Below are 8,801 nucleotides of genomic sequence, written 5' to 3'. Positions count from 1 at the left end.
TCGATAGATTCGATAGATTTGAAGGAGGTTTCACGAGTTCTCGGCTTGTGAATGAAAAGCTGGTGCAGGATTTCTTCTTCTTATATGTGTCACTAAGACCATGAAGTAGCTGCTGCCCTCTCTCTTCCTCTCTTCCTCTCTCCTCGTCGTTCTTTCCCACCGTTGTTTCTCTCTGTTCCTCTTCGCTTTCCTCTCCTTTTTATTCTTTCCACCTGTTTTCTCTCCTTTGTCCTTTCCTTTTCTCCTGCCCCCTGTTCCTCCTCTGTCCTCTCCCCCGTCACGTCCTCTCTCTCCCTCTCCTTCTTGTCGCTCTCCACATCTACCCTATTTCTCCGTGGCTCCCAGCCAAGCAAACAATCAGTTAATTAACCAGCTCAGTCCCAGGATCATTGTAGCAGCTCTCAGAGGAGCACTGTGAAGGCTCTCATGTCTCTAAATTTACAGCTTCATTAAGTGGACCGGAGTAAGGTACAAATCTTTTGAATAAAATTGCCAGACTACAGCCTCAATGCATATGTGTGTGCGTGTGTGTGTGTGTGTGTGTGTGCGTGCACGCGTGTCGGCCTTGACTTGAGAGCCGGTGACTCAATAGCTCCCTAATGAAAACAAAATCTCTGTTTTTTGCCTCTGAGGTGGCAATTGTTTTGGTGTAATAATGAAACGTCCTCTCTTGCAGGCAGCGCTGCAATCAAGATCTGGCGCTCCTGGAAAATTAGGGTTGGAAGGCAACAAGCAAGGTGTCATTTGAGCATGTTTGTGTAGCTCAGCACTGGTGCAATCACTCTGCAATATCACTTCCTTTGTCCTCACAGACAAACAGGCCTAATTGGCTATTTCCAAGGCTACTGTTTCTGATTGGCCATTCTGCCTCTTTTCTGATTGGTCTCCATCACGGCAGCCAGAAAGTGGAGAGAGAGAGAGAACGGCTTGTTATCGTCTCCGTGTTGTGTTTCTCTCTCTCTGTTTTGCAATCTGCACCGTCAAGCGCACTTGAAGCCCGGGCCACAACACGAACCCGCGTTCCCTCGTGAAAACCAACTGCTACTAACGAGTGAGCGCCGTTTCCATGGCGTTGCCACTTTCACAACTTGTCAAGAAACCGTTTGCAAAGAAAACTGAACTACCCGGCGATGTGATTTATCATCTTACTGATTATTGATCACACGTGGCGATGAGGAGCGAGGGTGTATTCTCCTCTCGCAGTGACACATATTTATTCAATTAACATATTTAACTCTTAACGTTTCCCTCCTGTTAATCAAGGTGTAGAGCTGAAAGCTGGAGAAGTTGCAGACAGTGTAGTGAGTCACTGGAGTGTCTCATTGTCAGTCGGTGGTAAATATGTGGAAGTGGTTCATGAGTTCAGCTCGTCTGACATCTGTTGGACCTGAAACTGAACTTATCTGTTATAATATTAGAAAGCCCACGTTTGGTTTGGCGCCCTGTGGTTGGTTTAACTCCCGTCTTTTCTCTTTCAGTCGCCTGGTTTTACTTTAATTTTGAACTCTGACAAACATGAAACTGAAAAGCATGCGTCGTAACAAACGTGTGACGCACACGAGTGGGGTCAGCTGGGGTTATTCTCCACTTGTCTTTGCACGTGGACGGGAGTTTGTGTGTTTTTAAACGTGTGTGTGGTTGTCGGATCAAAGTCCTGACATTTCATTTAAACACAAAAGTCTCACTTCTCATGTGGCGTTGGCAAAAGGCGGACAAAGAGTCAGCGGGAGAAAAACCCAAAGTACCTGCATAATAGAGTAGAAAATCAAAAAGACTTTGCTAATTGTCCGCAGTAATTAATGACACCTGGTGGTCTGACTTCATGCTCGTTCCCGCAGCTGAAAACGGCGTAACTTTTATCTTTTGTTTCAACGTGTAACATGACTTTCTGCTCATGTCACTTTGCAGGATGCATAATCACATCCTGTCGAATCAGCCTCACCTCACAGACCCAGAAAAGATTTCTTTTAAAGGGAAGAAAAGCCTGACTTTCTATTTGCCATCACAGAAGTAACTCTATCATCCCCACAGGTCCAATTTCAATCACAGTGCTTTGGAGAATGCGCTGGATATCGAGACACGCGTCGACGGGAAGAAAAGCGATTCGGTGGGGACGAGTGGGGAATTGAGACAATAATAAAAACCAGGAACAGCGAGAGAGAGAGAGAGAGAGAGAGAGAGAGAAGACTCGGGGTAGGATAATGAAGGGGTGACATACCACAGTGTGATTGGCACGTTAGGCGTGAATAACCTGGAATTACCTGTAATAACCATGGTAACACTGGCAATTTGCTTGAAGATTCCCCGTCTTGGTGAAAGGTGGTCGGTCCAACTGGATGGAGAAGAAAACCTCGCAGCTCCATTTAGTGTCCCTGTGTTTTCAGCCAACAGCTCCCTGCTTCTCTCTCCGTGTGCTCCTGTTGTTCGCTGGAGGTTTGTTCTATCACTAATAACTCCTTCTCAAATATATATATTTATTCCCACCGTCTGATTTGTGTTGGCCAAAGCATTTCTTCCAGATCCCTCTCTCAGCTCGTGTCGGCGCACGTCGATCTGAGCGCAGTTTATAGATTTATAAATGTTTTTTCCATCTCCTTGTAAAGCGTTAGTTCTTGGAGATGCAGTGATATGACGAAATATGTTCGTACAAGACGATGATGAGATGACGTCAACGCCGTTATCATGGAAGAAAAGAAGAGACTAGAATGTAGTTTGGAAAATAAAAACTTTGGAGTAAATGACTCAGCAGTTAAAGGCACTTTTTTATAAGTTGACTTAAACTAACATTGACTTTTATCTCAGCACTAAATCTACTTACGTTCAATACATTTGACGCGTTTCGTTGTTCTGCTGCCGAGGGTGACGTGGGGATGGTGCCGCACACTTTCAGATAGTCCCTCTTGAAGGGCGTTCATAGTATTGCACTTAGTTGTACACAAAATACTCCAAACATGGTTCTGCGTCAAGTTTAAACTCTGCTCACCGTCTGACCTCTGCACACCCGGCTGCGTGAAGCGGACGTCACAGAACGCCACCGCTGAATCCTGACATCAGAACAAAATCCCTCTGCTGGGGAATCAACACACATTTTATCCTTGTGCTTCACAGTGTTGGTTTTATAACATTGTGGGTGTGAAGCCATAATGCTGCATGTCTGCGTTTGAAACTGAGAAATTAACGAATACAAATGAAATAATAAAGGATTAGGTGAAGTTTACTAAAGTAGTGCATTCTCAGTTTAATTTTACTATAAAAACTTAGATTAAATTCTCTGAATGGGAAACTTTTCAATGCTTTTAACTTCAGCTGCTTTTAGCCTTAGATGCTTTGTGTAATACTCTTCTGTGGGAGTGTGAACGCCGCTGAATGTGTCAATACTCACGGACCAACAACAACGTAGAAATCTGCTTTTTATTAAATAACTCAAAGATACATGTGGTGAAATCCACGATTTTATTCTGTTTTAAAGTGCCGATCCTTTTCACTGCAGAGACGCCGTCTAACTTCTTGCCTCCGCCTCCGTCTCCGTCCCAGCTGTGACAGACTGTGTACAGATTAATGCAGGGGCCGTACTGTGTGAAGGGTGAATGCAGAACTCAACGCATGACTGAAAGCCTGGGTGAATGTACGAGTCAGTGTAAGGTTGAATAATGTATAAATGACTGAATAGCACAGTTGTGCCAGCATCTTGACAGTACAGTCCTTTATTCTGGAAACCCCCCACCACCACCACCTTTACTGCCAACCCACTGTTCTTTACCATAGAGCTGCATTTAATGATATATATATATCTATATATATATATATCCCAATGAACTGGCTCCTCCCCCTCTGCAGTCAGTATAGAGCGATCATTGAACTCGACACAGAGACTGTATTTATGACGGTATGTTCGGTGACTGAAGACGAAATACTACAAAATAATAATGATATAAAAAGTGTAGACGACACACAGTAACGTTGTTCTGAATTATATTAGAGATTAGACAGAAAACACGGATGAAAATGATGAAATGAGGAGGTGAGAAAAGAAAGTAGAAGAGATGACACCCTCTTTGTTTCAACATGAATTAACTGTGTTAACACTTAACTTTGTATTTTACGTAGAAAACAGGAAGTTGTCATTATTTCTAAAACCAAAACAATGAGCTCACATTCAGTGAAATAAGTGAGATGATTCATTCAATGATTATTATTAAAAAATACCTTTACATTCAGCGCTGACATATTTATTTGGCTGATGATTGATGACCGGCATGTAATTTTCTAATTAATACTAATAATGATGAATGGCTGGTCAGTGACGGGTGAGTTACAGTTAAAGGTGAAGAAGTCAGAAGTCCTGACTCCTCTGAGTTATTAATGTGATGAGCCGAAAATATTAATTAATAATGTGATTAAAAGTCTGAGTGAGTGAATCTGACTTTATTTATCATCCACTGGAGTTAATAGTTGCAGGTGACCGTCAGGTAACTTTACAAAGTTTTATTGCTTATAAAGAAATATAATAATAATATAATAGTAAATATAATAATACATGTACATACTCTGAAAGTGTGTACGTGGTGTTGACTCAAACTATTTTACTACTTTCTTGTCAGTAGCCAATCATCTATTCATCCCTCCATCCCTCCATCCAGGGAGGACAGGCTGGTTCCTCGTGCCCTGCAGCCCAGGACAGGGCCTCTCTCCGGGGGGGACAGTAGTCGGCTTTGTTCCCGTATCATGCTTTGCATTCCCCAGACCTGCCCCGGTTCCCTTACATGCCTTCTCTGTGGGCAAGCGGGTCGTCCAGCCTGCAAGGCGAGCATCCATCCATCCATCCATCCCTCCATTCATACACGCAGCGACTGACTTCTTGTACCCCTCTTGGCCCAGAACAAGGCCTCTCTCTGGGGGACAGTAGTCGGCTTTGTCCCCCCCCCTCCTTCATGCCTCACATTCCCCAGACCTGCCCTGGGTCCCCCCGCAAGGCACAGGGCACTGGGAGGGGCACGGGCCTCTCTACGCCCCCATTTCCCTTTCTCTTTCTGATATTATCGTTCTTTTAACCCCCTCCCTCCCTCCCTCCCTCCCTCCCTCCTCCTCCTCCACATCTCTTCTTTTTTTTCCTGAAGGTTTCTCGCTTCAGCTGTAAGCTTTTACTAACGCCCTTTCTTGATCTTTCTTTCTTTTTCTTTTCCCGCCAGGCCATAAAACTGACAGTTAACAACCTTGTCTCTCCTCTCTCAGTCTCTTACATCCATCCTCTCTCTTTCACTCCCACACACTCCCACACACACACACACACACACACACACACACACACACACACACACACACTGTATCACTCCTGTTTTCCCAAAATCCTCTTTTCTAATTCAGTTTTATTGGCTGGATTAAGGATAAGCAGACTGCATTTATATATATATATATATAAATATATATGTATGGATGTATTACACCTGTATAAATACACTCTCCTCTCTTCTTTTCTCTCTTTCTTGAAACACTCTAATATCCAAGTTTCCATCCTGAGACCAGCTATTCACCACAGGTCCAGGATCAGCACCCTCCACCAGTTCACCTCCTTTTAACCACTCGCTCCACACAAAACACAAAAACCTGATCCAGCGCCAGTGGCTGTCTGTACCTACAGCCCACTTCTATTCACCGAGAAGAAGGGTGGGGGTGTAGGCCATAATTAAAGATGGCGGCCTTGCCGGTGCACAATGGCTCTGCGCAGAGAAGGCTTTTATTGCATGTATTTTTCTCAACAGGAGAGTGGGCAGTCAACCCTCTGTGAGCATTTAATTGGTTTAACAGCTGGAGAGGAGGAGGAGGAGGAGGAGGAGAGGTGGTGGGGGGGGTTCAAAGGAGGAGAGGAAACAAAGACACGGGAGAAAAGTGTGAGTCACCGGGATTTTAAAAATTTGTTGTGTCTGATGTTTATAAATTTATCAGCGGCAGACTGACTTTAGATACTGCGCATCAGAGTGGAAATGAATAATTTGCAGCCCTGTCACCTCCCATCTGCAGCGTGTTCGTTGGCATGAATCCACATTCTGATCAGGAGTGTGATGCAGTGGCTTGAACAAGGATGTGGCAGGTGTGGGCTCATTGGCAGGTAACGTTTTTTTCCCTGCAGCATCATGGATATTATTATTATTTAGGAAGCGAGAGTGAGGCAGTGTTTTTTCTTTTTTTCCTTGGTTCAGGATTTTATTACAAACACAGCACATTACCTCCCACCCACTTGTGAGACTGTGTGTGTGTGTGTGTGTGTGTGTGTGTGTGTGTGTGTGCTTGGGTGAATGTGGGTGCTGACAAGTGTCTTTGTCTGTCCTCTGCCAATAAATGAAAACTGGAGCAGAGCCTTGGGGCAAGGTGAGGCCACGACGTTCCTCTGGAGGTTTTAACTAATGGATATCCACTGTTGGGTTGGAGGACCGGCCCTCAGGGGCTCGGTTGGGGATTAAAAATGGAACCCACTGCACACATTACCACATAGGGAGTGGAAATTGCAATCTGGGGTGGAAGTGCCCACGATTGTGTACTTTTACTGCCACACCCCCTCCTCTTCTTACCCACTCTGATGTTGGTAGTCGATATTGGAGTATTCTTTCAGATGGATAGATAGATACTTTATTGTCTTTGCATATCAGGACACAACGAAACGTAGTTTGGCAGCACTTAAAATAGAGATAAATGAGAATAAAACAGTTGTGAAAAATAGTCGTTTCTCATTTGGCACTTTTATCCAAAGCAAGTTCCACAAAAGTAAAAGTTTTTGGTCTCTCAGTGGCGATATGGCAAGAAACAGTTGCGTCCATGTTTAAAGCCAAATCAGATGACACTGATATTAAAGGAGCTATTTGTAGGATTTCTCTGCAGCCGTACGTGGGTTTCTTGCCGGGAGCAGGTGCCGGTGATCGTCGCTTGACAAGAGCTTCGGCCATCATTGTTTTTATAAATACAAGAGGTTTTAATCCGCCCTCTGAGCAGCGCCACGTCCTCAGGGCAGACTGGAGGCTACAGTGAGTCGCTAGCTGGTTAGCATGCTAACTTCAGTAGATATGATAGGGACAGATAGGGGCATAGAGTTAACATTGGTGTTGCTTTCCACCTCTGGAGACAGCTGTGGACTGATAAGTAAACAGATGTTAACATTAGCTATATAGCAACATTAGCATTACCCCGAGGTTAAAAACACATCTGCACTACCACTGCTGAGGCTCATGGAGCTACAGTATGTAGCTACTGTGTGTCATTAGCCTTTATTGATAGTGATGTTGTTTAATCAGTAACTACTGTTGATATAATCAGTCTGAACTATAACAGCACAATCACAAACAGTGACCAATCTGCTCTGTTTACAGAAGACTACATGTAGACAACATTGGATCATGACAACGGCCTCATTCATGTAGCATTAAAATACAGTTTTAGTGCAACGATAGGTGAACTTCCATCCGCCTAGTTTAATAAACATCTTCAATTAGTACAACAAAAAAAGCCTGAGTGGAAATGCAAAACTCAAACTCAACTGTAAATGAGATTGAAAAGTTGGTGTAGAAATAACAACAAAATTGCGACACATCGTCATGGAAACAGACTCAGTGAATAAAACATGTCGAGAAGCATGTGTCTAACGTCCTCGAAAGCTTCCACTCCACTGAAGAGAAACATCAGACCTGTGAGGAGCTTTGAGGAGACGGTAACCTTCTCAAATTAACAAATACAAAACGCCACATTTCCATCATGTTTTCCACATTGTTTTCTACCATTCGGTGTTTGAGCAGAACTGTTCGTGCCACCAGCTCAACTCCTCATATTCACATAACAACAGCAGATGGAAACACATTAATTGGCTTTTTTCTTTTACTGGTTTTCTGGGCAGTTGGTTAAAACTTGTTCTACAGTTGAAGGAAAATGATGTTATATACGCTATTAGATATAATATAAAGTTTGTCTCGACACTGTTGCACAAATTCTCACAGATGTGTTGCACTTATAGTTTTACTTTGCTTTCACTTTCTGTCCAGTTCATCCCAAACCAGCTCCATGGGGTTCAGGCCTGGAGACGGTGCTGCTCTTTCATCATGTGAAGCCACCGTCTGGTTCTGCTCTTCTAATGTTTTGGGTCATTATCTTGCTGTAGGATGAACCTCTGACCAACCAATCCGTCTTTATTATTTGCCTTTTTCCTCACTATTCTGATGACAATACACAGTACTACTTCCTGCAGTACAGTACTGTCCTAATAATGCCTGAGTGGGTGTAGTAACAGTCTGTTCCAACACTGCCTTTTATACAGACGGAGGGTTTATAAGTCATCAACCTGCAGGAACTGTTTGCATCAACTTTCAAGGCTTCATTTACTCTCGTCGTTGCAGGAAAGCTGTACATTAATCTCTTTGCTCATCCCTGAAAAAGACCAGTTTTCTATTAAATTAATATGATTTTTGGTGACCTAAACTTTTTTTTTTACCTACTTGTCTTTGTAGCTTTAAATGTTATTCACTGAACTTGAACTGCTTCAATTTCAATAAAAACTGTTCTAGTGTATGTTAGCAATAATACCCCCACGTTTTCCTCAGTGTGTGTTTTCATCAGCAGCTTGTCCATGGTGGCATGTCCACCTTGTCACTAGCAAATGTTAGCTTTCGTGGAGGCCTAATGGGCAAGGTGGGGAGGCTGTGTAGATGGAGGGATAAACGTGTGATGTGTTGAGGTGGGGGGGGGGGGATTTCCCACAGCTGCACTCCAGAGACCGAGGAGCTTATTTCACACTTCATTTCATTCTAATATCTAGAACAACA

General features: G+C 43.5%; 1 long non-coding RNA gene across 1 annotated transcript; it reads left to right on the top strand.

The window, feature by feature from the left end:
* Window positions 1–5,792: 5,792 nt before the first annotated feature.
* LOC130178371 (uncharacterized) lies at window positions 5,793–8,561 on the top strand. Its single transcript, XR_008829152.1, has 2 exons — window positions 5,793–6,106; window positions 8,025–8,561. It is a non-coding gene; the product is annotated as an uncharacterized LOC130178371 (long non-coding RNA).
* The last annotated feature ends 240 nt before the right edge of the window (window positions 8,562–8,801 follow it).

Source organism: Seriola aureovittata, chromosome 12 (assembly GCF_021018895.1).
Source record: "Seriola aureovittata isolate HTS-2021-v1 ecotype China chromosome 12, ASM2101889v1, whole genome shotgun sequence".
NCBI classification, from domain to species: domain Eukaryota; kingdom Metazoa; phylum Chordata; class Actinopteri; order Carangiformes; family Carangidae; genus Seriola; species Seriola aureovittata.
Note: the sequence above shows the minus strand (reverse complement) of the source record. Positions and strands in the feature narration are given on the sequence as shown.